Raw genomic sequence first — 9,449 nt, forward strand, 5'->3', positions numbered from 1 at the left:
AGCCTTCCAACATATGCCCTCAGAAGGTAAGGTGAGGCTGGGATGGTTTAACAGCCTTTAACTGGGCCTAAGAGGAAAATATAGGCTGAATATCAAGGAAAGCATGAAGTGCAGCTCTCACTGGTGTCACTTGGACTCTGCTCAGTATCTTCTCTTAGCAAAGTATTGCCTGCAGGAATGTGGACACTCTGTTAGGATGTTTGAAGTCTCACCTCCCACAATACTAAAGCATGTGCTGCAGACACATTAGAATGAGTAGGAATGAGGACTCAGCAGGGTGCTGGGAACATAATGGGTTGTACCGTCTGCATTATAGGTATGTTAATTTAGAAGCAATGTGCTAAACCACATCGAAGGCAGCAGAAGCTGAAAGGGAAGGATATTCTTAATGCCTCCACCACTGCTTACAGAAAATTAAGAGACAAGGAGGTAGTATGAATTATGTTGTACTGCACTTGGTCTGGTGGGAGTGTACCCCTCCGTAATACACCTCTGTGGCTCATGGTCTTTACAGCAGGAAGTCTTCCTGCCAGGTGACTTAAGATGGAAAGTGTGTGAGCTGCTAGTCTTCTTTTTGTCTTAATAGTTTACGTCTTAGAACCTTGCGCATTTACTCCCCCTACACATGTGTGGTGGGTTGACCTGGCTGGACACCAAGTTCCCACCAAAGGTGCTCTATCACTTTCCTCCTCAGCTGGACAGGCGAGAGAAAATACAACCAAAGGCTCGTGGGTCAAGACAAGGACAGGGAGAGATGTCTCACTGATTACTGTCACACGCGAAACAGACTTGACCTGGGGAAATCAACTTGATTTCTTGCCAATAGAATCAGAGTAGGATAATGAGAAATAAACTAAATCTTAAAAATAACTTCTTGCCAACCCTCCCCTCTTCCTGGCTTAACTTCACATTTCTTCTATCTCTACCTCCCACAACACTGCCGGGCGATGAGGAATGCGGGCTGAGATCAGTCCATTGCAAGTTGTCTCTGCCACTCCTCCTTCCTCCAGGGCAGGACTCCTCACTCTCTTTCCCTGATCCAGTACTGAAGGCCCTTCCATGTGAGACAGTCCTCCATGAACTTTTCCAATGCAAGTCCTTCCCACGGGCTGCAGTTCTTCATTGATTGCTCCAGCGTGGGTCCCTTCCGTGGGGTGCATCATTCAGGAACAGACTGCTCCAGCGTGGGTCCCATCAATGGAGTGCAATCCTTCAGGAACAGACTGCTCCAGCGTGGGTCCCTTTCGTGGGTGCATCCTTCAGGAACAGACTGCTCCAGCATTGGTCCCTTCCATGGGGTGCTGAACAGACTGCTCCAGTGTGGATCCCTTTCATGGGTGCATCCTTCAGGAACAGAGTGCTCCAGTCTGGGTCACCAATCCTGCAGCAAACCTTCTCCAGCATGGAGACCATGGGGCCACAGGTCTTGCCAGCTCCACCGCAGGCTTCCCGTGCAGTCACAGCCTCCTTCAGGCATCCCGCTGCTCCAGCATGGGGTCATCCACGGGCTGCAAGTGGAATCTGCTCCACCATGGACCTCCATGGGCTGCAGGGGCACAGTACAATATTCTTCATGGGCTGCAGGGGAATCTCTGCTCTAGCACATGGAGCATCTCCTTCCCTCCTTCTGCACTGACCTTGGTGTCTGCAGAGCTGTTTCACATATTCTCACTTCTCTTCTCTGGCTACAGTTCCCAACAGTTTTTAATTCCCCCTCTTAACTATGTTATCCCAGAGGTGCTACCACCACCACTGATAGGCTTGGCCTTGGCCAGCAACAAGTCTGTCTTGGAGCTGGCTGGCATTGTCTCTGTTTTAGCATTGTCTCTGCTTTTAGCAGCTTCTCACATTCTCAGAGAAGCTACTCCTATAACCCCTCTGCTACCAAAACCTCACCATTCACACCCAATATGCCATGCCCTTCAGGAACCCTGTGCAGAGCCATTTTCACAGATATTGTCAAGTACTAACTTAGGATGGGTTATTTAATCCTTACCCAGCAGATGGATTCTGAATACTCTGCCCCTGAAAATATTCAGCAAAAATCATTTGCACTTTGCTGATACTTACACTGAGTTAAAAGCGAGGAAACTCAATGCCACTTGAATTAGAGGAAGCACTCTGCATGTGTCAGCTTCATTTAACAGCTACTGCAGGATTGTGAGAGGGTTTCTTGTGGGTCTGAAGTTCTTCTTCTGTTACTTACATAGTGTTGGCCCACAGCAAGCTCTGATTCGGATACACTGATCAGAGCTGTCTTACCCTAGGTACAGAAAAATATCTTTTTTTTTTCATCTTCCTTTTTGTTGGCCACTATCTGTCTTGGTTATCTTCCCTCAAGACTTCTGTTATTCTCTTGCTGTCTGAGAACCAATCTGCTCCTTTTTTTGGTCAATATAGGGGCCTGATACCTGTGCCAAATATCTCAGATGATTCTTTTTGAGAGGCTGATTTTTTTCCTGTCCCTGCTGAACTGCAGTTCCTGCTGAACTGCAAGAAGAGTTGACAGCAGCCTGTTCTGTGCCAGATAGCTGTATAAATGCAACATGTAAATCATTGTGGATATCCTGAGTCCATTAAAACCAGAAAGGCCAGTGCTTCTTGCTGCCTTATCTTTAACCATCAATCTCACAACAAGGAAGTAGAAAGGTGCTGTATAGAAATACAGGTTTAAAACCCCTGGGTGTGTAGCCCTCACCCACACCTTTACTGCTGCAACAATGGGAGAGGACTTTCAGTAAGGAGTGTCCTACCTCCTTAAAGCTTGACTTCATATGAAAATTCCAGCTATGGCATAGAATTTAATCTGGTCAGCATTTGAGCAAATGGTTGTTCCTGCTTATGTAAACAGCTCAGTTAAATGCAGTGCTTAAATGCTTGCAGAACTGGCAGCATGTTTTATTATGACAGTTTGCCAAGGAAGTAAGGAGTCTGGGATTAAATCTTTCCTGCCTCATCCACAAAAGCAGTCTCAGTGAATTCTCCTCTATGTGTAAAGCAAGCAGGATTCAGCATAATCTTCAGACTGTTCCAAGCTCTTTTTCACACTGGGTGCCTTTGGGTAAGTAGTAGCCTAAAAGCAATACAGTAACCACTCATTTAATTTCTGGAGCCATTTTAAGTTTTTACATTGGAGAACAGATATATATAGAATATAGATCTTCACCATGGTGATTGATTTCAACGAAAGTAGCATCATGGCTCTTATCTTGCATGTTCTACCTCTACTGACAATGTGGCTGTTATCTAAGAAGTGTATCTGCTACTGTTAAAAAAATATATATACACACACATAGGATGGTAAAAGTCACAGAATCAGCTGCAGAGAGCACCAACAAAGCCTTCTTCGGACCTTCTAACCTGTGCTTGTACATGGCATGTTGCTATGGAGCAACAAAATTGTCAAAGAAACACAACAGAGCTTCACATCACTGAAAGCTTGCACAGCTGTGCAGCTATAAGCATGCTGCTTCAAAAGCCAAGTTACATGCTGTGTCAAGGGTGTTACTTTCCTTGGTTTGTAATGCTCATCTTTATGCCTTTACATAAGGTACATTAATGCTTTAACAGGTATTACCTGACTGAAGGAATAATGTGAACAATGTGTTTGAATTTTTGAACAGTACGTTTGACATACTATTCTAGTTTTCCATCTATCTGTGTACCTGAATATCTTTATAGAATCATAGAATACTTACGGTTGGAAAGGATCTTAAGATCATCTAGTTCCAACCCCCCTGCCACGGGCAGGGACACCTCACACTAAACCATGTCACCCAAGGCTTCGTCCAACCTGGCCTTGAACGCTGCCAGGGATGGAGCACTCACAGCCTCCTTGGGCAACCGATTCCAGTGCCTCACCACCCTTACAGTAAAGAACTTCCTCCTTATATCCAATCTAAACTTCCCCTGTTTAAGTTTTAACCCATTACCCCTTGTCCTGTCACTACAGTCCCTGATGAAGAGTCCCTCCCCAGCATCCCTATAGGCCCCCTTCAGATACTGGAAGGCTGCTATGAGGTTTCCACGCAGCCTTCTCTTCTCCAGGCTGAACAGCCCCAACTTCCTCAGCCTGTCTTCATACGGGAGGTGCTCCAGTCCCCTGATCATCCTCGTGGCCCTCCTCTAGACTTGTTCCAGCAGTTCCATGTCCTTTTTATGTTGAGGACACCAGAACTGCACACAGTACTCCAAGTGAGGTCTCACAAGAGCAGAGTGGCAGGATCACCTCCTCCTACCTGCTGGTCACGCTCCTTTTGATGCAGCCCAGGATACGGTTGGCTTTCTGGGCTGCGAGCGCACACTGAAGCCGGCTCATGTTCATTTTCTCATCGACCAACACCCCCAAGTCCTTCTCTGCAGGGCCGCTCTGAATCTCTTCTCTCCCCAACCTGTAGCTGTGCCTGGGATTGCTCCAACCCAAGTGGAGGACCTTGCACTTGGCTTGGTTGAACTTCCTAGGGTTGCCATCAGCCCACCTCACAAGCGTGTCAAGGTCCCTCTGGATGGCATCCCTTCCCTCCAGCGTATCAACCGGACCACAAGCTTGGTGTCATCGGCAAACTTGCTGAGGGTGCACTCAATCCCACTGTCCATGTCAGCGACGAAGATGTTGAACAGGACCGGTCCCAACACCGATCCCTGAGGGACACCACTCGTTACTGGTCTCCAGCCGGACATCGAGCCATTGACCACAACTCTTTGCGTGCAGCCATCCAGCCAGCTCTTTATCCACCGAGTGGTCCATCTATCAAATTGATATCTCGCCAATTTAGAGACAAGGATGTTGTGTGGGACAGTGTCAAACGCTTTGCACAAGTGCAGGTAGATGACATCAGCTGCTCTACCCCTGTCCATCAGTTCCGTAGCCCCATCATAGAAGGCCACCAAATTGGCCAGGCAGGATTTCCCCTAAGTGAAGCCATGCTGGCTGTCACCAAGCACCTTGTTGTTTTTCATGTACCTTAGCATGCTTTCCAGGAGAATGTGCTCCAAGATTTTGCCAGGCACAGAGGTGAGACTGACTGGTCTGTAATTCCCCGGGTCTTCCGTTTTCCCCTTCTTGAAAATGGGGGTTATATTTCCCTTTTTCCAGTCGTCGGGAACTTCACCTGACTGCCATGATTTTTCAAATATGATGGACATTGGCTTAGCAACTTCATTTGCCAGCTCCTTCAGGACCCGCGGATGGATTCCGTCAGGTCCCACGGACTTGTGCGTGTTCAGATTTTTAAGATGGTCTCGAACCAGATCCTCTCCTACAGTGGGCCTAGGGTCTTCATTCTCGCAGTCCGTGAGTCTGCCACCCAAGACTTGGGTGGTGCAGTCAGAGCCTTTGCCAGTGAAGACCGAGGCAAAGAAGTCATTAAGAACCTCAGCCTTCTCCAAATCCAGGGTAGCCAGTTCTGATACCTTCCCGAGAAGGCCTACATTGTCCCTAGTCTGTTTTTTATTCGCTACGTACCTATAGAATCCCTTCCTGTTATCCTTAACATCCCTAGCCTTCAGATAAGCTTAGATGAACACAAATACATCAACATGAACACCAATACACAGGTGGTTTATAGCTTTTGTCTGTGCTTAAGGCTTATTTATTCTATGTAATGATGTGTCCTTGCACAAAACAGGAAAACTGAAGATGCGCATGGAGAATTTCTCCTTGGAATTCTAATTAAAAACATGATTGCATAGTTCAGAATTGCTTTCTCAGAGCTCCAAATGGCAGACAATATTATGGCCAATTACTGGCAGACCTGAAGGACCCTGATCTGCTGTACCATGGGTAAAACTGGGTGAGAATGAGTGCTGTGAACAAGGCAGTCCCTGGGGCACTGCTTGGAGAAGTGCATGAGATGGGAGTGGTGAAGGCCAGTTGTCCCTGCACTCAGCATGTAGCTGCTAGTTACAGGCATTAGGAGTCTGTTGTGCAGGAATTGGCAGTGCTGTTCTTTTTAGTGTCCTAACCTCCTTGCAGAGTCATACTCAGCCTCACAGGAGTCACAGTTTCAATATCCCAAATACTGCTGCTGCCTTGATAGCCTCTCCCATAATGTAACAGGCAGGACGGGATCCTCCCAGTATCAGCTAGCACCTTGGTCATTAGAACAGGGAAGAGGTAAGGGTAGACTGGTCCCTAGCCATGTTATATGGGGATAGTTAGCAATGACCAGCCCTGGGCATGGCAGTTCTCAGTGTCTGAGCACGAGCAGAGGGAGAGAGCTACTAGCGAAGGCATGGGAGGTAACATGGGGTTGAGGGGGACAGACACAAAGATGAAGAGCTGGGTAATGCAAAAATTGCAAAGCATTTCTGAAAAGACCAAAATGCTTCTTAGCAGCTCTCTCTGGACACCTGGAAATCCAGCGGCTTCGTAATTCCCCTCAGTGGCACCAGAGCTTCCTGCTTGCATTTTCTTTGCCAGTAAGTCAGGTGAGTACAGCAGCCTGAGAAAAGTCAGGGAAAGAGGATTATGTGATGATACTGGCCACAGAAACTCTTCCTTGTTTCTTTTCTCCTTTAGCCAAGGAACTTTGCATGACCCAACAGCCTCTGGGCTCATGCATCCCCCTCTCATTGCACAGTCTATCAGCAGCAGGTGCTGCTTGTAGCTGGACTTTTTGCAAGCCACATGGCAGTTCAGGAAGCCCAGATTTTTTCCTGCTGCTGGATGATTTCTTCATTATTCCTCCCTGATAGAGGCAGTACTCAAGGACAGAAGCTATTTTAGGGAAGTGGACGTGGCTCTTTTCTTTTTCCCCCAGGATTTTTGTGCTAGAGACATGCTGCCAAAGGGGTTGACTGCATTGTACTTTGAATGTCAATGCTAATAAATTAAGCAAAAGAAAGTGTGTGTCTATTAGTCTTCACGCATGTCTCAGTTGCATAGCTAGTTAAATTGGGTACTTCCAAGGACAATTTTTATCCTAGTCTCAGTTCAGTAGGGCAGGTGTTGAGGGTAGAGCTATAGTTTTCAGTTGGACAAATAAAGTAACAAGAAACTGTGTATAAGGTCCCAAAAATGGTAGTCTGTCGAATTTCATTATTCAGTGATATTTGACTGCTTCCTCATAGTTTCCAAAAAGATTTAGTTGTTCAGACCGAAATTTGCATAGCCAAAAGCTCCTGTATAAATTAATAATGATTACCATAATTTATTATTTCTAATAGTAGTAAAAGCAAATGCCAGGGGAAGGAGGCCTTACAGTGCAAAGAAGATAATATATTTGAAAACAATGCAACAAGGGGAGTAATGGAGCTGGGTACAACAAAAACTTGACCTAGCTGCTCAGCCTAACACCAGAAAGTTTTATTTTAGGACACGTTTATATCGTGTCAACAGACGCACATAAACTGAGCTTGAGATACGAAATAGAATTGCAGACTAAGGAGAGATTTTCATGAAGAAAAAACACAGAGACTGTCAGAAAGAGACTGAGGACAGCTTCAGGAAGAGAAAACTGTGATGTGAGAGGAGCAGTTCAACAGCACAGAGGGTGAGATGGAGCCAGTGAATTCCTGGAGGGAGGCTGGCTTGCACTTGACTGGGAGATCAGAACGCCAGTCTGGAGCTAAATGTAATGAAGAGGTCAACAAAGTCAGGTCTATAGCCAAGGAGAACAGTTTTAAGATCTGCTTTATAGGTTAAACGGCAGTAAGGGGCAAAAGGGAAACAAGTTTCAGTAATCATGGTAGTAAACTGTGGCAAATTATACTCTCAGTTTGGTTACCAGAACAGCAGAAAGAGACCAGGTCTTAAAATCTTTTATAGAAAAATATTTTGTGTGTTGTTCTGTATTCTGCTTATAGCAATGGGTATATATTTAAGATAAAATCTCTCTGGCCATGCTAGGGTAGAAATAGTACACTAGTTGTGACATAGGACTGCTTTGAATAGAAAACAGGAAATTAATCTCTGATTGAGATCTGTTTCTTATCACTCTTCTCTTACTTTGAAGTTCTTATTCCAAAGTATTTTCCCTCCAAGCACAAAATTGTTTTTATAGTAATAACTCTCCTCCCTCACTTCTTGAAATTCACAGTTGATTCTTTTGCATATGCTGTCTGAAGAAAACATCTGGCACTGAGGCAGGACTGAGGTATCCATGTCAGGATCTCGAGGGCCCATCTGCGTGGCAGCATGGGAACACCGGGCAGTTTAAGGAAACTGCCCATGCTGCCTGGCCCAGAACAAAGGAGAGGTCAGATGCCACTGAGCTGCCAGATACCTGGCTAAGTGTGGGGATGAATGTTGGCTGTGTGTCCACAGCACGTTAATGGCCCATGCATTAATGGCAGCTGACGGTAAAAAATTGATGCTGTTAGCAGAAAGGTCTAGAGCAGGTTATAGTTCCCAAAGGCAGAGGAAGCAGGATTGCTAGCCACAGAGCCACAGTCAGGTTGTGCTGTCCAGGTGGCACCACAGCTGCAAGCATTTCAGAGTGACTATGTCTCTATTTTGTCTACTGCATTTAGCTGCAGGAATGGGGCCGTTATAAAACTTAGCTGTGATGCGAGTGCATTTGCATCCACAGCACGCTAGCAGCAGCGTGATGACTGTGCACTTAATACAGTGGCTGTACTGAATAACAGATTACTCTATTGTTTACCAGAGTACCCTGCACAATGTCACGACAGAGGGGTGGGGGGTGGTAGGAGGTCCATGGAAGTAGTGAGCATGAGTGACCATCAGCTATGCTCTTAACCACAACATACAATAGGGCACTTCTTGAACTGGGACAGAATATTCAATGTGAGTAGCCAAAGCAGCAGAATCACACCTGCTCACGGCTGGCAACAGATAGACCTGTGAAAGGGGACTAGGAGAAAGAAAATGGTGGTATTACTGAGTTTTCTTAGGAAAAAGCATCTCCTTCTTATGAAAGGAATCAACGGCTAGGCCCTCAGGGGGACAGGGGTATGTGCTGCAGGACCTGCTTGTGCACCTGGATGCCCTGCATTGCACAGCTGAGGCAGAGACATATCAGCAGAGGCAGTTCTCATCTCTCATCTTTAAATGAATTTGCCCACAGAGAGGAGGACGCTGCATGAAACTACGTGTTTTTTTCCACTAGTTTGGTGAGAAGAAAACAGCTGCTTTTGCCTCTTTACCCAGCCTTCCCCTGAGACATCAGCAGATCTAAGACCTGGATGAAAGGCCTGGAGAAAAGGCAAAGGTCTGGGACTTGGGGTAATGCTGTGGAGGTCGAGTGCTTTTTCACAGTGTGCGTCTGTGAGGGAGAAATGTCCTAGTCATACTTCTCATTAGACTTCAATGCTTGAGGTCATGTCCCTGTTACTTTTGTCCATTTTTGTATAAAGAATGTACCTTGTCTTATTCCTCTTGTAATCCCCAATCTTCCTCCTTTATATGAGGATACTGATACCTATGTATGTGATGTGCATGTATGTATAAGCACTCACATCTTGCACAAAGTCTTCTTAACCTCAGT

The sequence above is a fragment of the Lathamus discolor genome, chromosome Z (assembly GCF_037157495.1).
Source record: "Lathamus discolor isolate bLatDis1 chromosome Z, bLatDis1.hap1, whole genome shotgun sequence".
Taxonomy (NCBI): domain Eukaryota; kingdom Metazoa; phylum Chordata; class Aves; order Psittaciformes; family Psittacidae; genus Lathamus; species Lathamus discolor.